Genomic DNA, 22843 nt, shown 5'->3' with positions numbered 1-22843 from the left:
CTGACCTACTGAGTTCTTTCAGCATTTTGTGCCTGCTACTTTGGACACAAACTTGGGTTCTTTTCTCTGGAGTGGTGAAAGCAGAGGAGAGATCTGACAGAGATTTTTTTTAGGCATCCATTAATCTTGCGAGATCATGGATCTGTGCCTGGAAAGTCTTCACTCTCCAAGGCGCAGGCCTGGGCAAGGTTGTATGGAAGACCAGCAGTTGCCCATGCTGCAAGTCTCCCCTCTCCACGACACCGATGTTGTCCAAGGGAAGGGCATTGGGACCCATACAGCTTGGCACCAGTGTCATCGCAGAGCACTGTGTGATTAAGTGCCTTGCTCAAGGACACAACACGTTGCCTCGGCTAGGGCTCGAACTCACGACCTTCAGATCACTAGTCGAATGTCTTAACCACTTGGCCATGTGACAGAGATTATTAAGATTATAAGAGGCATAGACAGAGCAGTCAGAGTCATTGTCTAATTCTAGGGGCATGCTTTTAAGGTGAGAGGGGGTGAATTTAAAAGTGATTTTCAGTGCAAGTCTTTTTGATACAGAAAGTGCCAGGAAAGCAGTGCCAGGGTGGAGGAGGCAAATAGAATAGAGACCTTTTAAGAGGCTCGTAGATAGACAGAGAATGAAGGGAAATGGACACTGTGATGGCAGAAGGGATTATTGAAGTTAGGGATTTAATTACTACTTTAATTAAATCCAACACAACATTATGGTCCGAAGAGCTTGTTTCAGCACTGCACTGTTTTATGTTCAATCTTTTCATTTTCAATTACATCCCTTCAAAGACTCCTCTCCTCCCACAGAGTGCAGTGCCGAATACATTGAGGAAACTGCAGTCCACGTTGAAGTGGCAAGCTAATTCTGAGCCTGCCTACCAGACACTGGGGTCATTCTCAATTCCAGCTCTCTGTCCTCAACAATCCCTCGGCATCTAATGGGATATCGCGGCAGCAACCTAATTCTTCACAAATTTATACCTGTTATACTTTCTGCCAGGACGTGCTGGTGGGAAATGAAGAAAGAAATAAACTGAAAGGTTCACAGCAAATTTCAATAACTCATATTCCCATCTTTGTTCCCATATTCTCAAATCTTCTCATGATATAAGAATCCAGCAATCCTATATCAGCTCTCAGAACATACCCCCACTTGCTTTCCTGTGACACATTCTCCCTCTCACATGCCCATCAACCCAGACTATCTGCAACCTTCACCAGGGGGATCTTACAGGAGCCAATGACTATGACAACCAGCATATTTTTGAGAAGTGGAAGTAAAGCAGAGTGCCCAGAGAAACTAGACTTGATCTCCTGTTGCTCCACTGTCAAAGCTTCCCTGGGATTAGGGAAAAGTACAAGGTTCAAATTAAAATTATTAACAAAGAATGTATATGTTACCACATACTACCTTGAGATTCACTTTCTTCAAAGCAACACACACAAAATGCTGGAGGAATAAGCAATTGACCTTCAGGGCCAAGACCCTTCTCCAGGACTGGAAAGGAAGGAGGAAGATGCCAGAATGAAAAGGTGGGAGTAGGGAGAGGAGGATGGCTAGAAGGTGATAGGTGAAACCTGGTGGGTAGGAAAAGTAAAGGGCTGGAGAGGAAAGAATCTGATCAGAGAGGAGAGTGGACCATAGGAGGGGCCCCAGGGGGAAGTGATAGGCAGGTGAGAAGAGGTAAGAGGTCAGAGTGGGGATTAGAATAAGAGAGGAGGAAGAAGAGAAATTATTTTTATCAGAAGGAAAAATCAATATTCAACAGGTTGGAGGCTACCCAGATGAAATATAAGATGTTGCTCCTCTAACCTGAAGGTGGCCTTGCCTTGGCACAAGAGGAGGCCATGGACCAGCATGTCGGAACGGGAATGGGAACTGGAATTAAAATGCTGGGCCACTAGGAAACTCCACTTTAGGTGGCTGGAGTGGAGGTGCTCGATGAAGCAGCCCCCCAATTTACTTTAGGTCTCACCAGTGTAGAGGAGGCCATATCAGGAGCACAGGACACAATAGACGACCCAGCAGATTTGCAGGTGAAGTGTTGCCTCACCTTGAAGGACTGTTTGGGGCCCTGAATGGAGGGGAGGGAGGAGGTAAATAGGCAGGTGTATCACTTTGGCCTCTTGCAGGGGTAAGTGCTGGGAGGGAGATTAGTGATGAGGGATGAGTAGACAAGGGAATCACAGGGAGATCAATCCCTGTGGAAAACGAAAGGGGGGGTGAGGTAAGGATATGTTTGGTGGTAGGATCTCTGTGGAGATGGCGGAATTTGTGGAGGATGGTGGTTTGGATGTGGAGGCTCATGGGGTGGTAGCTAAGGACAAAAGGGATTCCATCACTGTCAAGGTGGTAAACAGATGGGGTGAGTGAGGATGTTCAGAAAATGGAGGAGATGCAGGTGAGGACAGCATCAATGGATGAGGAATGGAAAAGCTGTTCTTTGATGTCCTGGGAAGGAAAGCTGCTTTTTGGAACAGGTGTGGCAAAAGCGAAGGAACTGAGAAAAGTGAAAAACATTTTTACAGGAGATAGGGTGGGAAGAGGTATAGTCAACATAACCGTGGGAATAAGTAGGTTTATAAAGGATGCCTGTTGACCATTTGTCTCCAGAAATGGAAACAGAGAGATCGAGAAAGGGGAGAGAGGTGTGAGAAATGGACCAAGTGAATTTAAGGGCAGGGTGGAAGTTGGAGGCAAAGTTAATGAAATTGGTGAGCCCTGCACGGGTGCATAAAGCAGCATCGATGCAGTCGTCAATGTAACGGAGGAAGAGTCGGGGAGCATTACCAGGGAAGGCTTGGAACATAGACTGTTCTATGTAGCTAATGAAGACACAGGCATGGCTGTGGTCCATGTGATTGCCCATGCCTACCCCTCGAGTCTGGAGAAAGTGGGAGAAGATGAAGGAAAAATTGTTTCAGCGGAGGAGAAGTTCTGCTAGACAGAGGAGGATGGTGGTGGAGGAGAAATGGCTGTTTTTTATTGAGAAAGAAACAGAGAGGTTTGAGGTTTTCTTGATGGGGGATAGAAGAGTATAGGGACTGGACATGCACAGTGAAATAGAGGTGGTCAGGGCCAGGGAACTGAAAGTTCCTGAGAAATTCAAGATCACCGGAGTGGTGCAGATGTAGGTGGTGAGAGCTGGAACCAAGGAGAATAGAATGAAGTCGAGGTATGAGGACACGGGTAGTGGGGCAGAAGTGGCATTTTCTTCAAAGTTCAAAGTAAACTTATTATCAAAGTACGTATGGTGTATGTCACCATGGACTACCCTGAGATTCAATTTCTTGCAGGCATTCACAGTAAAACAAAGAAATACATTAGAATCAATGAAAAACTACACACAAAGACTGACAAACAACCAATGTGCAAAAAGAAGACAAATTGTGTAAATACAACAATATTAATAATAATAGTAATAATAATAATAAATAAATAAATAATACTGAGAACATGAGTTGTAGAGTCCTTGACAGTGAGTCCATAGGTTGTGAAACCAGTTCAGTGTTGAGGTGAGTGAAGTTATCCACATTGGTTCAGGATGGTTATAGGGTAATAACTGATCCGGGTGATGGGGGACTTAAGGCTCCTGTACCTTCTCCCAAATGACTCTAAACTGTGGGTGTAATTCTACAAAAGCCACTAATAAATGCAATAGGAGGTGCAATGTAATCGGGGTGAGTTATGGTGTGCAGAGTTTGAGGCAAATGTCACAGAGGCATTGAAGGGGAAGCTTGGGAAACACTCAGGGGGGAAAGGAACTTGTTATTTATTGCTATTTATTTAATCATTAAAACATCAGGGAAGCCTTCCACATTTCTGCCACTCTGAATGCATAAAGGTGCTCTGCAGCACCTTGTCCTAATGGACTCACTCAAGTTCAAAGGTCATACTCCCTCGATTTGAGCTTCCCCCCTTTGGCACTGTCTTCCAAGGATGGAATGTTTAAACTGTGGTGCCCAGCAAACTAGGCTTGGAGGAGTGCAGAGACCTTGCAGAGTTGGAGGGCTGGAAGGGATTGCAGGGGAGGGATGAGATGGGGAATGGAGAACCCAAGATATGAATTTTGGCATTAACTCGGTAGCAAACTGAAAGTGCCCAGAGGCTCAATATTATCATAGGCCAAGAAAACAAAGACCAGAATCTCCAGGGAAAAATGACAATTAAATTAATAGTACTAGTTTGTTTCCAGAACAGTAAATCCTGGATGGTCCATAATAGACTTTAAAATAAATCAATGCACAAATTATGCCTGCTTCTGTCCTGTGAATCTCCTGATACATATGGTGCTGTGCAAAATCCTTAGGCACATATATATAGCTAGAGTGCCTTAGATTTTGCATAGCACTGTATTTCCCAGCCCAGGGGTACGTCACGTGCCTGTGACTCACACATTACCTGTGAAGTCTGTACAAAATATAAGTAATTACAAGCATCGTTGGGCATTTTAAAAATGTCTCCCTGTCACAGATATATAAAGTTTGTTTTCTTCTCAGAAACAGTTTTGTCCTCTTCAGATTTAACTTAGGATATTTAAAACAGTGCTAACGAGTCCACATTTAGGGAGGGTCTATAGCTAGTCTTATTTATATAGACTATACAAGACACTGGTGAGGTTACATTTAGAATATTCTGTTCAATTTTCATCATATTGTTAAGCTGGACAGAGTGCAGAGGAAATTTAGAACATAGTATGTTATGTTGACTACAATGTTGTGTTGACCTTTTAATCTACTCAAAGATCAATCAAACCTTTCCCTCCCACATGTTGTTGAGTTCTGTCACATCATCGTGTAGTTGTCCATAGGGTTTTCGTGACAAGATACATAGACTGCCAGGCTTTTCTTCCACTCAGGTTGGGACCCGGCTGGATTCAAACACAGGACCATCCACCTCGGAGTCCAGTCCTGATATAGCCCCTTCATTTTTAAATCATCCATTTAAAAGTTTCTCAAAAGTCCCTAGTGCATCTGTCTCTACAACCTCTACTGCCAAGGTGTTAAGAATTTGCCACTGACATCCCTCCCCTATACTTTCCTCCAATCACCTTAAAATTATGCCCAATTATAATAAAAATATATTATCAAATATACATAATAATAAAAGACCAACAAATTCAAGATGATAACTGCAGAAAGTATCATGAGAAGCCAGAAACAATCCGACACTTTACAGGATCCTGTAGCAGTTTAACTCAATCTGATTACTTACACAGGTATAATCAAGTGGCAAATCTCATTCAGTAAAGTCTTGCTTTAAAATACAAACTTATGAAAGACATCATACCCTACTATAAATACAAGTCTGATGAAGTTTTAGAATCGGAAACTTGCAAATTATATTATGACTGATCCATTATTACAGATACAACAACCTATAATAACTATCCAGATATAATAATACAGTATATGCAGCTGAGAACAACTTATAGCCATTCCAAACACACTTAATATACAGAACACCAGAAATATGCTGAATTAAAAGAGGAAATTGAAAGACTATGGAACATGAACAGAGTAAACATTGTCCTAGTAGTAATATTTACAACAGGTATCATCCCAAAGTCATTACACATTAGCATTAAACAATTAGGCCTACACAGAAATATTTATGTAAATCTCTAGAAAGCCACAATACTAACCACCATTAGAATACTAAATACTTGCTCAAAGTAAGAACTGGAATGTGATACTGAACAAGGTGTGAGAGAAGAAACCTGATTAGATGAGGACTAACCAATAGGAAGGGATAGACGACACGGGGTATAAATACCACCTGACTAGACATGCCCAGACATCATCCCTGAAGGATATGGCAGACTTTGTCATCGAAATGTCAATTGTAATAGATATCTATACCTGGCTGGAAGCCCAAGAAGAGTTTATTCATCATTTACACCATGTAGATCCTTATCACTACTAGAATAGTCTGAAATAATAATAATATTTCATACTAATAATAATAACCTTAAAATAACAGCAGGGTAGTAGGCTTTTCCAGCTGGGAAAAGTTTCTGGCTGCCCACTCGATCTACTCCCCTTGCCAACTTGTATGCAAGGAGCAACAAGGAATCTGGTGGAGGAACGCAGCAGGCTGAGCAGCATCTCTGGGAGTAAAGGAACTATCGAAACCCTACACAAGTTATGTATGAGGACATTGCAGGGATTCGAGGGACATGATTTTAGAGAGGGGTTAAACAGGCTCAGAGCACAGTAGGACACAGTTATTATCGAGGTGTACAAAATCACAGGTAGTATGGTTGAGGTGAATACCCACAAGGGATGGACAATCAAGATCTAGAGAGCACAGGATTGGGGTTTGAGGAGAAAAAGTGAATAGGGTCAATTTCTTCACTCAGAGCGTGGAGTATCTATGGAGTGATCTGCCAGAGGAAGTGGCTGAGGCAGACACAATAAAAAGTCAGGAGGAGAGAGAGCAGCGCGCAGCTCTCCAGTGAAAAATGATATTGTATCTGTTAAATAGGGGCCGTGGACAATTCTGATTTGATGGTGAATGGACGCGAAAGCACAGAGGAACATCTGGAGGAATTTCTGAAACACTCGTTGGCTGCTGTCATTACTGTGTGGTCGGGAATCTTTCGGAGGGAAGGCCTCAAAATCCCCGGCTTTGCCTGCTGTTGTCAACCGAGGTTGAGGTCGAATTGTTCAGACAGAGATGGCGCTCAGTACTCGGTGTCGGAGGGCTGATCAGAGCTCGAAGTTTTTGGATGACTCAGAGTCAGACTGTGGTCAACATGGAAGGGAGAGTTTTCCTTCCTTCTCCCGTCTGCGTGAGATGTGGGACGTTTGAGAGACTTTGAACTTTACTGTGCTCATGGACTTCTTCATCAAGTTATGGTATTGTTGCACTGTTGTAACTAAATGTTATAATTATGTGGTTTTGTTAGTTTTTTCAGTCCTGGCCTGTCCTGTGTTTTGTGATATCACACCGGAGGAAATAATGTATCATTTCTTAATGCATGCATTACTAAATGACAATAAAAGAGGACTACGTGTCTTCATAATCTAATAATATTTTAAAGTTGTTCGGATAGGTTTATGATTATTAGCTTTGTTTGTCAGATCAAAACATACAGTGAAATGTGTTATTGGCTTCAATGTCCAACCACGAGTCTGAGGACTGTGCTGGGAACAGACCTCAAGTGTCACCATGATTCCAGCATCAACATGGTATGCCCACAACTTACTAACCTGTATGTCTTTGGAATGTGGGAGGAAACCGGAGCACCCAGAGGACATCCATGAGATCACGGAGAGAAGGTGAGGAGGAAGGTAGGTGGGTGGGAGAGGGCAGATGAAAGAAAAAGCTGGTAGGTGATAGGTGGAAGAAGTAAATGATTGAAGAGCTTTCTCCCTCTCCTGGTCTCACCTATAACCTGGCAGCTTGTACTCCTTCCCCTCTTGCCAACTTCTTATTCTGGCATCTTCCTCCATCCTTTCTAGTCCTGAAGAAGGGTCTCAGCCTGAAACATTGACTATTTATTCATCTCCATAGGCGCTGCCTGACCTGCTGAGTTCCTCCACATTTTGTGCATGTTGCTCTGGATTTCCAGCCCCTGCGGAGTCTCTTGTGTTTGTGATCTGGAGAAGGATCGGCAGGCTGGAGGGCAAGAGGCTCACTCTCCACTTGGATAGCTTTGAACCAGATAGTGCAATTTCGGGATAAGGTGAAAACGACTTCAGACTCAGCGTAGGAATAATTTCTTTACGGTACACAGTGGGTTGAAAGTCATTGCAATCCTCTTTGTTATGTATGTACCTGCGCAGACTCAGTTGAATGCATTCAAGATGAAGATAGAAAGCATAAAATATAGAATACTACAGCATATGACGGACAATTTGACCCACCATGTACGGCACAGCCTCAGAATAGAAGACGTCCCTTTAGAACAGAGATGAGGAGGAATTTCTTTATCCAGAGGGTGGCGAGCCTATGGAATTCATGGCCACAGACGGCTGTGGATGCCAAGTCATTGAGTATACTTAAAGTGGAGATTGATAGGTTCTTCATTAGTCAGGGGGTCAAAGGTTACGGGGGGAAGGCAGGAGAATGGGATTGAGAGGGATAGTAAATTAGCCATGATAGAATGGTAGACAGGCTCAATGGGCCAAATAGCCTAATTTTCCTCCTAAGTCTATGGTCTAATGACTTTATATTGTGCCAATCTTCTAACCTAATCTAAAATCAATCTAGTCCCTCCCTCCCACATAACCCTCATTTTTCCTTCATCCATGTGCCTATACTGTATAAGGGTCTCTTAAGTGTCCGTAATGCATTTTTGTTAGTTTTGAATCCCCGTTTCATTTTTCTTTTTGACGCGCTATCCTATTAGCTCTTCACTCTTTCCTCACAGATGCACCAAACTTTTAAAGTTCTTCTTTTCCTAGAGGACAGTGAATCCCATTCTGGCAGCAGGGGCTGGCTCAGAAAAATGTCTACATTGTACAAGCCAAGAAGAATGATGTGCTGAGGTGCTGAGTATGCCAAGAGAACTCCAAAGGGTTTGTTGTGGAATTCTCCATTTTCCTGCATTAGTATTCACTCAAAGTGTGCGTGAGTTATGGACACCTGCTCGTGGCGTTTTTCTCTCAGCTCAATGCTTTATTTCTTCAGCGTTCGCACTGACTGCTTGTGCAGGCTGCCCCATCACTTGGCAAGGCCCAGCAGTGAGCTAGAATGTAAATTATGTTGTGACCATAACAGGCACTGGGCTTTGAGAAAAAAGTTGTGTTCTCTGGCCCATCACAGAAGGATCACTGTGATGGAGCTCTGAGTCACAACAGAGGAGGAAAGTCTTGTGTATTTAATATTTCAGTAATATTTGAGTAATCTTGCACATATATTGCTTGATTAAGCATTCTCGTTTGTTTAAATAATTCATTCTGGGTTATATTAATAAATACATGAATTACATACATCATCATGCTACCACGAGATACGTGCATGCCTTCCTTTAAATTTGTTTAATGTTTTGAAGTTATGAAACATAATGTTGGCAATGAGGTATTTTTAAAATGAATCCAAGATGGCTACCAATCAGTTGAAGCACATCGAGACATTCAAACTAAAAAAAAATGCAGCAAGGGATGTTGAGATTTTTTTTAAAAAAGCGACACAGCATGTGTTCTTCGGAAGGGAAGACATAATCGAGTTTTTAAAAAAACAGTAAATAGAGGAATCCATGGGTTCATAAAGAGTTTGGGCCAGGCCATAATCTTAAAAAAAGAGCAGAAATGGCTAGAAATGGCCGGATATATTGGAAAAAATTGATGAGTTTGATTATACAATGGGTTATAGGCTCATGTGTACTGAACTATTGGAACAGTATTTTGAAGCAAATGACATAGCCAATAAAAAGCGAGTGCCAATTTTGCTAAGTGCGTTGGGTTTAAAGGTATACGGTTAGCTTCAAAGTTTGACTGCTCCAACCAGACCAGCCCGTGCGACCCTTGCTTCTATTGTAAAAGTATTGTCGGAACATTTGAACTGTAACCTTTGTTGGTTGCAGAATGCTTTAAGTTTCATAAGTGGAATCAAAAAGAAGGGGAGTCCATTTCAGTGTATGTGGCTGAATTGAAGAAGTTATCTGAGCATTGGCAGTTTGGTAATGGGCTAAACGATGTGCTGAGAGATCATTTACTTTGTGGAATCTTTCAAGAAAGCATTCAAAAATGGTTCATAACTGAAGCCCAACTTACATTTAAAAGAGCAGTTGAAATTGCTGTTTCAATGGAAACCACAGACAGAGGCACAGTTGAGTTGCAGTCAGGCATGAAACAGAGCATGAATGAAACTCAGTATCTAAACAGAAACCAGTCTGGCCAACCAAATTGTGTTACCGTTGTGGCAGGGGCTCACATTCACCAGACCAATGTAGATTTAAAGGTGAAGTGCACAAAGTAGGACACATACAAAGATCAAGTCGGTCAGACAGAAATAAATGGACTGCTCAGGGAAGAGAAAAAGCTAAAATGTCAAGTTGGGGTTTCAAAAAGAGCACTAATCTGCACGCTGTTCAGGAAAAATCTGATAATGATGAGAGTGACACAGGATTGGCTCACAATAAACAATAAATAAGCAATATAGCTTACATCAGCTTACATCAGAAGTGAACGTCAAACTGATTAAAATGGAATTGGACACTGGTTGAGTTGTTTCAGTCGTTCCACAAAATGAGTTTCAACAGCATTTCAAAGATACCAAACTGAAGTCTGCAGACATCCAGCTAAGAACTTGTACTAGAGAAAAGATAACTCCTGTGACAAATGGCATTTGTAACGGTGAAATACAATAACCAACAAGCCAATTTGAATTTGTATGTGGTGAAAACAGAAGGACCAGCATGGTGGGGTGTGATTGGCTGAAACACCTACAACTTGATTGGAAATCCATCCTCCATTTGCATGCCATTTCCTCAACAATGAAGCCAACCGAAAGTGAATTAAGAAAGGTACTGGATGATGCCAAAATTGACTCCATTCTGCCCAACAGAGGACAAACAGGTGTCATTCCACCCCTGTGCTTCTGCTTGAAAATTATATTGGTCCAAGAAAAGACCATGTTACTCAGAGGAATTGTGAAAATGGTCCAACTACAACGGCTTTTGTAGGCAACATATCTGAGAAAGCTTCTGATATGTTAATCAGGCAGTTACTTGCAAAGTATGGCTTGGTTTTAAGCTGGAAGAGAGATCAAGGAGCTTCAGGAAAGTTGCAAGCATTCAGCTTTTTTGAGTATAAAAAAACCAGAATATACCCTTCATGCATTAGGTTACTGCATGAGCTTCCAGTGGGGGACAAAACGCTGCTTTTAAAAGTAGCTCAGAATCAGAATCAGATTTAATATAATCAGCATATGTCATGAAATTTGTTAACTTTACAGCAGAACTCCAATGAAATACATGATAAATAAATACAGAGAAAATCTGAGTTACATTGAGTATATACATGTCTATTAAATGGACAGAGGATGAGAGGTGACCTAATAGAGATGTATAAGATGATGAGAGGCGTCGGTCATGTGGATAGTCAGAGGCTTTCTCCCAGGGCTGAAATGGCTAACAGGAGAGGGCACAGTTTTAAGGTGCTTAGAAGTAGGTACAAAGGAGATGTCAGGGGTAATTTTTTATGCAGAGAGTGGTGAGTGCGTGGAATGGGCTGCCGGCAACGGTGGTGGAGGTGGATACAATAGGGTCTTTTAAGAGACTCCTGGATAGGCAGATGGAGCTTAGAAAAATAGAGGGCTATGGGTAACCCTAGGTAATTTCTAAATAAGTACATGTTTGGCACAGAATTGTGGGCCGAAGGACCTGTATTGTGCTGTAGGCTTTCTATGTTCTATGTTCTAAATAGTTCAGTTAAAATAAGTTGTGCAAAATTACAGAAATAAAAAAGTAGTGAGGTAGTGTCCAAAGGTTCAATGTCCATTTAGGAATCGGATGGCAGAGGGGAAGAAGCTGTTCCTGAATTGCTGAGTGTGTGCCTTCAGGCTTCTGTATCTCCTACCTGATGGTAACAGTGAGAACAGGGCATGTCCTGGGTGATGGGGATCCTTAATGATGGATGCCCCACACCAGACGGTGGTGCAGCCAACCAGAATGCTCTCTACAGTATATTTATAGAAGTTTTTGAGTGTTTTAGTTGACAAATGAAATCTCCTCAAACTCCTAGTGAAATATAGTCGCTGTCTTGCCCTCTTTACAGCTACATCAGTATGTTGGGTCCAAGTTAGGTCCTCAAAGATATTGACACCCGGGAACTTGAAATTGCCCATTCTCTCCAAAAACCAAAGCCCAGCTGGATGAATGGGAGGCCAAAAAGAAAGGAGTCAATGGAGATAGGAAAACAGAGGATTTGTCAGATGATGTTGTGGATGAGGAAAGATCAGGTTGTTAAAGGAGCAATAGAAAGATTAATAAGAGAATATCCAGTGAACTGAATACACCCTCCCAAGATCAAGATGCACAAATTAGAAGAAAAAGGAAGGAGAAGAAGAAAGGTGGCTACAACATCAGAACCACTTCCTGCAGTATCAACTATATACACAGTATATTATTTAAATCAACTATTATATACAGACATCCACAGCATAGTAAATTTTAAATTGTCCTAAAATTTCAGGCCTAAAGATTTAATCACTGTGAAGGATTTCTGACGGTTGTGGGATAACGCCTTTCCTGACAAGGGGGATCACTCTGCTTGGCAGGTGAGACTTGTGGCTGTGAAACAATCGCAGGTTCTGAGGCCTCCTCAATGGTGGTTGTAGGAGGTGACTCCAAGAGACTGCAGTCTGAAGACACACATTCAATGTTTTATGGACAACTTCTTCCCCTTCTTGGGTGGCAGGATGGGGATACATCACTACCAGAGGTGGTGTAAGGCACTCCTTCCCTCCACTAGTTTGAAGGCCACACTAGGGCAAGGTGCAGTGCCTGCTTGGTTCCTGGTCAGGGTCATGCGAAGCCATGGGAGGAAGTGCTGAATGGCCATATGAGCATCTGGTGTATATCACAAGTCCTGGTTATGCAACTACTGACGCCAGGCAGTCAATCTCTGAAGAGTATTGATAATGGCTGGGGTCAACCATCTTGTAAAGACACTGCCCAGAAATGGCAAACCACTGCTGTAGAAAAAGTTGCCAAGAACAATCAAGGTCAAACCATGATCACCCACGTCATACGACCTGGTACCTAATGAAGGTGGGGAGGAATCTTCGCCTCTGCCATCAAATTTATGAACGGACAAACGAACCAACCCATGAACACCACCTCATTCTTTGTGCTCTCTTTCAATTTTATATATTTTTTAAATGATGATTCATAGCTTTTTTTTTGTATTGTTACCACTAAATAAATTTCATGACATATTTTGCCGATAATGAAACTGATTCTGATTTGAAACTTTGCCCTAGTCTTTAACTTTACCAAACTTGGAGGCTTGGTGCCAGGTGACTGTCAGAACTCTCACTCTAATGGTGGGTTTAATAAACGGGCCTGGCTAAAACCTTGCTTCCAATGTGAATATAAAATAAAATATTCCCTCCTTTAACTTCCCAATGTTGTGTGTCTTATTACTGATTAATAATAAGTAACAGGTTTATAAAAATACACTTAATAATCATTACATTCCATTTGACAATACCACCAGACCATCTGCTGTACTCATAAGCAGGGTTGATTCGTGTGGAAGGTGGAGTGTGTGTGGGATGTCTTGTATTATGGTTTTCTGGGCACTATGGTTTGTCAGCTCGTGATAACGTTTGTCTTGGAATTTGGCAGATGGCACCTTGGCACAGGAGGGTAATATCAGTCGAGGAATGATGAGTGATGCCCAGGAGATGGCTCAACATAGAGAAGAATGGCACTGACTTTCACCTGCATGGGTAACATGGATAAGTTCAAAGTACATTTATTATTAAATATTATACATCATACAACCTTGAGAGTTGTCTCCTTACAGGCAGCCATGAAACAAAGAAACCCATCAAAGAAAGACCACCAAACACCCAATGTGCAGAGAGAGAGAAAAAAACAAATCATGCAAACAATAAAGGCAAGCGAATAGCATTCAGAGCTGAAGGGGACTAAGGCAGTCTGTCTAAGGACCCTTAATTCAGTGCTGAGCGAAGCAGTGAACTGAAGCACAGAGTGAAGACCCTCGCCTTGGGTGCTGACCCCCTGACGTTTTCACTCTTGGGCCTGGACCCCATCGCCCCAATCCAGCCTGTATCCAACCTTGTTGATTCAGCCCAGCGCTTAAATCCATCAAATCTTGGGTCTTCCTTGCTCTCATCGACTGAACCCTTGCTCTCAGCACTCAATCAGTCGCTGCCTCACCTTAGTCCTGTCACAATTGCCTCCAGGTCTAAAGGGAAGCTACAGGCTATGGTTTCTGATGAGCATTAACCAGAAAAAGTGTGATTAACAAAGTGTTTAGCCATTTTCCTTGTTTCATCAGCCACCAGCCAGGAGCCGCTGAGATTCACCAGCGCCATGTTAAACAGGAAGAGGGCTTGTGCAGAAGACAGGCATGTGTAACGCCGACACGGTGGCATGTCCAGAAACTAACTGGCCAATTATTTTATTATAATCATCAGGAAAAACTTAGCTTTGCATACCACCCATACGGATCATTTCATCACATCAGTACCTCAAGGCAATACGAAGGAGAGAAAGCTGAATCAGGGATCCAGTTGCAGAGAAAGTGTAGTAAGGCAGACAATGAAGACAAGGAGATGAAGTAGATTGTGAGGTCAAGAGTCTACCTTATCATATTGTTTGCTTTACGTAGAGATACATCACAGAATAGGCCCTTTTGCCCTTCGAGCTGCTCCACCCAGCAGCCCCTGATTTTAACCCTAGCCTAATCACAGGACAATATACAATGACCAACTAACCTACTGACTGGTGAGTCTTTGGACTGTGGGGGGAAACTGAAGGACTGGGAGAAAACCCATGCATTCCATGGAGAGGACATACAGACTCGGAACTGAGCTCAGATCTCCGATGTCCTGAGCTGTAATAGCGTCATGCTGATCGCTACGCCACCATGGTGGTGACCCATCTGAGGAAACAGGGGCATTGTCACATCCACTGAGCGGTCTGTCACACACCTTCTAATGAATCAGCGTTGGAAGAACGTACAAACCCCTGGCAGAGGACGCCAGGATTGAACTCTAAACTCCGACATCTGGAGCTATAATAGCATCATGCTAACCACTACACTACCATGGCCCTCATTAAGGGACCATTCGAGAACGGAAGTTCTCCTTGAGCCTTGTCATATGCATCTTTGATTCTGCTGACCGCTTTACTGAGGACGGAGTGGGGAATGGTAGAAGAGGGAAGGGGAAAGGAGGAAGTTCTTTCTCTAACTTCTGGTAATTATTCCCTCTTCTATTCCCCACTCTGACTCCCCTGTTACCTCTTTTCATCTCCTCCTTCCCTTTCTCCCATTGTCTACTCTTCTATCCTATCAGATTCCTGCTTCTTCAGCCCTTTACCTTTTCCACCTATCACCTCCCAGCTTCTCATTTCAACCACCCCCTTCCCCCACCCACCTACCCAACCCCTCACCTGGTCTTACATGCCACCTGAAGACTAAGATTGGCAGTAAAAGACTCAACATACCAGCCTGAAGAAAGAGTAAAATTCTGCAGCATTCTGCACAGTATTTTTCCTGCGAACAAGATCACTGTGAGGCAGATCATCTGCTCATTAAAACAGCAGGAGCTGACTGTGCACAAGTTGTCTACAGTGACTGCACTTCAGAAACACCTAATTGTAAAGAGCCTTAAGACATTTATTCTTTGTTCCTTCAATGATCTAATGGAAATAGAATCAGAATCTTTATTGCAACACTCTCCATCACAGATAAGGAAATCCGCCTCGTTGGACTGGGAGGGGTTTGTAGAATCCAATTTTTAATCTGCTCCTTGGTCCTTTTAAAAGCCTTAATCAATGACTAATTTGAGAGATGTCAATAATTAAATCTTGCCTTTGGTTCTTTGTGTTCTGCTGTCATGAATTAAAGGATTAGACTCCAGTCATATACATCTTATTGTGCCATTACCTACCCTATCCACCTCCCTGCCTTGGAAAGTAATCAATAAACAGGGCAGCCAAGAAGGTTCATTCTCATACATTACTGAAGACAAGTCAAGAAAATTATGTACAACATAGAACATTACAGCACAGTACAGGCCCTTGAGCCCATGGTGATGTGCCATCATTTTAACCTACTCTAAGATCAAGCTAACCTCCTACATAGCCCTCCTTTTCCTATCATCCATGTGCCTATCTAAGAGTTTCTTAAATGTCCCTAATGTATCTGTCTCTACCACCACTCCTGGCAGTGCACTGCATGCACCTGTCACTCTCTGTAAAAAATCTGCCTCTGATGCATTTCTCCAAACCTGCCTCTGATGTACCCTTTCTCCAATCACCTTAAAGTTTTTCTTCCTCGTCTTAGCAATTTCTGCCCTAGGAAAATTTTCCGCTCTCCACTCGATTGTCTGTGTGGGCACGTGGCCAAATGGTTAAGGCATTGGACTAGCGACCTGAAAGTCGTGAGTTCGAGCCCAGCCGCGGCAATGTGTTGTGTCCTTGAGCAAGGCACTTAATCACACAGTGCTCTGTGACGACACTAGTGCCAAGCTGTATGGGTCCTAATGCCCTTCCCTTGGACAACATTGGTGTCATGGAGAGGGGAGACTTGCAGCATGGGCAACTGCCGGTCTTCCATACAACCTTGCCCAGGCCTGCGCCCTAGAGAGTGAAGACTTTCCAGGTGCAAATCTATGGTCTCGCAAGACTTGATTGTCAGATACTAAGAGGCATAGATTGAGTGAGCAGGATGGGAGCCACAGTGTAGTGGTTAGCACGATGCTATTACAGCTCAGGGTGCCAGAGTTGAGAGTTCAATCCTGGCATCCTCTGTAAGGAGTTTGTATGTCCTCCTTGTGGAATGTGTGGGTTTTCTCTGGGTACTCTGGTTTCCTCCCACAGTCCAAAAGCATATCGGTCAATAAGTTAATTGGTCATTGTAAAGTGTGCTGAGATTAGGTGAGGGTTAAATTGGGAGTTGCCGGGTGGTGCAGCTTCAAGGGCCAGAAGGGCCTGTTTCACGCTGTTTCTCTAAATGAAATAAAATAAATAAGATTATCCAGGATATCAAGTGAGACAATGTTTAATAGAGTTGCCTCTTGGGCACAGAGCAGGGGTTTGGGTCAAACCTTACATAACCCCAATGGTCAGGAAAGGTAAATAGATGCATCATTTCCCATTTCCATGGGTTCCTTCATTTCCCTGAAATACATGGTTCTCTATTTCAGTGTGGGATTTCAGTGACACACAATATTATTTCTATGCTTATGAGAAAAATAAGATTATCTTTATTTGTCGCATGCAAATCAAAACTGAAACATAGAGTGAAACATGTCACTTGCATCAAAACACGCTGGAGGAACTCAGCAGGTTGAGCAGCATCCGTGGAAATGATCAGTCAACATTTATGGCCTCTGCCCCTTCCCCCTTCAGTCCTGACGAAGGGTTCCGGCCTGAAACGTTGACTGATCGTTTCCACGGATGCTGCCCGACCTTCTGAGTTCCTCCAGCATGTTGTGAATGCTGCTTTGACCCCAGCATCTGCAGATTATTTTGTGTTTACACTTGCATCAAAAGATCGTGCAGGGAGCAGCTGGCAGATGTTGCCACACTTCCAGTGTAGACCTAACCATACATCCTTGGAATCTGGGAGGTGTGGAAATATGTATTCAACTCGGTATTTTTTGTAACCACTTGATGTGACAACATGGAATTGTACAAATCCCAGAGTGCTAAGCTAATATGTTACAATATATGTACGTGACTAAAGTAGCAAGAGGAAACCACAAGAAATATGCTTATGAAAGGAATAGGTGACTGCAAGCACACAATGTTCTGAATGTTGTGCAAGAATAAGGAAGTAGTAGAGATAGGTCAACTGCTGATGACAGATTTCAATAAATGAGTTGGAAGGACTGAGCTCACTAGGTAGCGTGACCTCATCTCGTTCCTATGTATAAAAGGAACACTTTGTAAATGGTGCGTTGTAAGTCCCCTACCATCCTTGATGGAGTGAAGGTGAACGTTCCCCTTGCAAGTAATAAAGTCACTTGATATAGATCCACTCAGTCTTGGTATTGTGTTTGGTGAGACTTGGCAGAGAGAGGCTCGACAGAGGAAGCCAGAGCACTCGGAGGAAACGAGTTCTCCACACGGACACAGAGAACATACAAACTCCTTACAGATAGTGGTGGGACTTGAACCCGATAAGGGGCCACTGGTGTAATAAAATGGTGCACTAACTCTAGGTTATCATGCCACCCCATCTATGTAGCAACTATCTAAGATGGAGCAAAATCAACTATTTTATTTCCATTAAGAAATCATAATGGATTGAGTTGTAGGATGTATAGCAATTCACAATTACTTTCCAGCGCGCGCGGCCACTCCGGTGGTGATGGCTGTGATCTGTCAAGTAGGGGACCGTGCACAATTCTGATTTGATGGAGACGGACGTGAGAGCACGGAGGAACATCTGGAAAACATCTGAAATGCCCGTTTCGCTGCAGCTGCTACTGTGTGGTAACCAGAATCTCCGGAGCAGAAGGCCCCGAATTCTCGGCTTTGGACTCGGTGTCGGCTGTGGTCGGCTGCTTCCAAGGCATCGGCAGGTTGACGGTGCCTGGAGGTTTATGGCAGGGAGTTTCTCCCTTTTGCCACCGCTATTGGGGACTCAAGAGTCGATTGACGCAGGGACTTTTGAGACCTTATTTACCGTGCCTATGGTTTGTTCTTCATCAAATTATGGTATTGCTTTGCACTGCTGTAACTATATGTTATAATTATGTGATTCTGTCAGTGTTAGTCTTTGGTTTGTCCTGTTTTCTGTGATATCACTCCAGAGAAACATTGTATCATTTCTTAATGCATGTATGCATTTCTAAATGACAATAAAAGAGGACAGAGTGTTCTCATAATCTAATAATCTAATATACAATTCAACATGACAGAACAGCCAGCTAGGGAACGCTTAAAATCTCTTGCTAGTTTAGTGTCAATAATAACTACACATTTTTATTTACTTGTTCATTTCATTCTTCAGGGTGATGGGTAAATTCAACATTTATTACCCAGATCTGAGAAGGTGTGAGCCACATTGCCAAATCTCTGCCGTGAAGATACTCCACACACAGACCTCTCAGACTTTATCACAATAATAGGGATATATTTCTGAGCATGCAGTTCAGGAGGGAACCTATAGGGGACGATGTTCCAGTGTTCCTGATGCCTTGGTTTATCTTTGTGGTAAATGGCCCATACATCCACAGATGACTGCTCAAAACAAAACAAATGGAGGGTAAGACCAATGAAACAACACACACACTATGGGAGGAATTCTCTGCGAGAGACAATACTCTTGGTTCCCAGGCTGCAAGCTTCAATTCTGCAGCAACTTGTGGCAGTGGCTTCATTTCCGGTACCTCTGAGATTTGATGGTTAATGTTTTGTGTGTTAACTGCTCGCTTCCAGTTATTTTCACAGTTTGTTCTTTTCTCCGACCTTTGGGCGCTTGATGGTCTGTGTTGCGTGGGGTTTCAATATAAACAGGTTCCATTGTGTTTCAATATTTGCAGGTGCCTGCAGGAAGATGAAACTCAGAATTGTATATGCTTCATTATAAATGTATTTTTAAATTTTTGAAACTTTGTTCAGTGCTGAGAGAGAAACAACAGCTTCCGTCATCAAGTTCACATCCATAGCTCCCTCAAAGTTGCCGTGCAAGTCGATAGGGTGGTCAAGAATGCGTACAGTGCATTGGCCTTCATGAGTTGGAAAACTGAGCTCAAGAATCACTAGGTGATCCCCTCAAAATTAATCAATAAGCTCCAAGACCTTGGCCTCAATGCCTCCTTGTGCAATTGGATCCTCGATTTCCTCACTTGCAGACCCAGTCAGTAATACATCCCCTCCATCCCCTCCACAATCTCCATCAGCACAGGTGCCCCACAAGGTTTTGTGCTTAGATCCTGCTCTATTCACTTCATACTTATGACTGTGTGGCTAAGCACAGCTCCAGTGCAATACTCAAGTCTGCTGACGACACCACTGTCGTAGGCCGAGTCAAAGGTGATAATGAATCAGCATGTAGGAGGGAGAATGAAAACCTGGCTGAGTGGTGCCACGACAACAATCTCTTACTCGTCAGCAAGACCAAGGAGCTGATTATTGACTTCAGAAGAAGGAAGCAGAGGTCCATGAGCCAGTACTCATCAAGGGATCAGAGGGGGAGAGGGTCAGCAACTTTAAATTCCTCAGAGTTATTATTTCAGCGGACCGGCCCTAGGCCCAGCACATAAGTGCAATTATGAAAAAAGCTCAACAGCACCTTTACTTTTTCGAAGATTTGGCATGATACCTAAAACTTTGACAAACTTCTATGGAGGTGTAGTGAGGAGTATATTAACTGGCTGCATCACAGCCTGGTATGGAAACACCAATGCTCTTCAGCAGAAAAATCCTACAAAAAAACAGCCCAGTCTATCACAGGTAAAGCCCTCCCAACCATTGAGCACACCTATATCAAAAGCTGTCGCAGGGAAGTAGCATCCATCATCAGGGTCTCCCATCACCCAGGACATGCTCTCTTCTCACCACTGCCATCAGGAAGAAGATATAGGAGCCTCAGGACTCATACCACCAGGTTCAGAAGTTAACTTCACTCAACTTGACTTGCCCCATTATTGAAACGTTCCCACGTCCAACTGACTCACTTTCAAGGACTCTTCATCTCATGTTCTCGATATTCATTGCCTATTTATTTATTATTATTTTCTTTTTGTCTTTTCACAGATTGTTGTTTTTTGCACACAGGTTGAATGCCAAAGTTAGGTGTTCTTTCAATGATTATGTTATGGTTATTATTCTGTAGATTTATTGAGTATGCCCACAAGAAAATGAATCTCAGGGTTGTATATAGTGATATATATATATATATATACTTTGGTAATAAATCTACTTTGAACTTTGAATTTTGAGCTGTATTATACCCTGATTAGACATCACTTGGATTATTGTGTTTAGTTCTGGTTGCCTCATTATAGGAAGAATGCGGAAGTTTTAGAGAAGGTGAGTAGGAGATTTACCAGGATGCTGCCTGGACTAGAGAGGAGAGGCTGAGTAAGTTGGGGCCTCTCTCTTTGTAGCGAAAGAGGGTGAGAGGTACCTTGATAAAGGTGTTCAAGATGAAAAAAGACCTAGATTGAGTGGATTGCCAGAGACTCTTTCCTAGGGCGGAAATGGCTAATACGATGGGGCTTCACTTTAGAGTGTTTGGAGGAAAGTACAGGGGGGATGGCAGAGGTAGCTTATTTTATATGGAGGGTGGCGGGTGTGTGGAATGTGCTGCCGGGGTAAAGGCAGGTACTTTAAGAGACTCTTAGGCAGGTGGATGAAAGAAAGACAGTGGGCTACATGAGAAGATAAGGTTAGATTGATCGTAGAGCTGGTTAAAATATCAGCATCTGAAGAACCTGTACGGTGCTGCACTATGTTCTAACCCAGCAGGTCAAGCAGCATCTATGGAGAATAGTCAACATTTTGGGCTGAGACTTTCATCAGTCCTGATGAAGTGTCTGGACCCAAAACATCAGCTGTTTAGTGCTCTCCATACATGCTGCCTGACCTGCTGAGTTCCTCTAGCAATTTGTGTGTGTTGATCAAGGTTTCCAGTATCTGCAGAATCTCTTGTGTTTAAGACCAAGGAGAGGTTGGTTATCACTCAAGAGGTGATAGCTGATCTGTGATCAATTCCTGCGTGACTGTCTCTTCTCCATATTCCTTAATGCTATAATAAAGTCAGAGTTAAAATTAGCATCTGACCCAAGATTAATTGTTGTCTGTAAAAATGAATGATAGATTTCTGCACTCGATGTAATAGCATACCCTTAAGGCTGGGGGTATAATTCACTGTTCTGAGTAGACTGAACTTTGTGCCTATTGTGTGCACAGTTGACACATAACTCTGTTTAATGACTGAGATGAAATGGAGAAGTCTTTGCTTTTGCCTATCTTCACTCCTGGCAAGACCCTAGAAGGAACTGTGAGGACTGCTTGGAGGATCAGCGGGGTCTCTCTATTACCCATGCAAGATATTTACCAGGATCGTCGCATACGTAGCGCCCTTAGCATTGTCAATTATCCCTCCTATCCGTCCCACAATCCCTTTGAGCCCCTACTGTCAGGCCGGGGGTACCATAGCATTAGGACAAAGACTGTTAGGATGGGGAACAGCGTCTTCCCCTGGCCATAAGACTTCTGCACTCCCTGCCAGCACCTGGGTCTCAGCACCGACGAAACACCAGTAGCGTTATACTGTTTACTTTTTAACTTGCACCTTATTATTAGTTAATTTATTTGTGGAAATATTATGTTATGTGTTATGAGTGTGAGTTACATGTATTGTGTTGTGCACCTTGGTCAGAGGAGTTTCATTTGGCGGCATACATGTGTACCAGTTGAAGTGTCGATAAACAAACTTGAACTTGAAATTCAGAACATTATTTCTGATATTTAGGTCTAGAGAGCACAGATTTGAATTACTCTCCAAGTGCACATTTGACTGTGTAGCTCCCGTCAAGTGCAATCTGTGCTAGACACCAGCATAGACAAACTGAACATCATTAGGTTAAAGCCTTTACATGCTGCACCAATAAGAATACGCAAAATTCCAGAATAAAATATGTAGGAGACCCCAGACGTTCTATTAGAACATGGCTCCGAGTATTTCAATATGAATTCCTATTAACTGATTACCACTAGGTAAGGTTTCGTGGCAAATGGGATAGTCAATGAATTGGAATTAACTGGTTAGAGCAAGAATTGTGGGTTTTTAACTTAATAGCTGTCATATAGATACAGTGCATTAATAAAATATTGATTCTTTCATAACACTGTTTCATTTTTAATAACCTCAGTGGAGGAAACCATCTATCCAAGAGATAATACAGAAAATGACTGCATATATCTTAGTCCCTGCCATGAATCTCTGTCCCTGAAATAAATCTCTTTTGCTGTCATGTGTCTTTGACTCTACATTATCATTGACTCTGATCTCTACCTAGACCTTTGAACCTGCCTGTACCTTTGACTCTGCCCCATCCCTTTAACCATTCTTTATACCTGTGACCAGATTTCTGATGCCTCCCTGAAGCACTGAACCTGCCCTCTCTACTGAATCTTTAGTTGCACCTTCAACTCTGCTCTTTACCTTTGACCTT

This window comes from Mobula birostris, chromosome 11 (genome assembly GCF_030028105.1).
Source record: "Mobula birostris isolate sMobBir1 chromosome 11, sMobBir1.hap1, whole genome shotgun sequence".
NCBI lineage: Eukaryota > Metazoa > Chordata > Chondrichthyes > Myliobatiformes > Myliobatidae > Mobula > Mobula birostris.
This window is presented reverse-complemented; position numbering follows the sequence as displayed.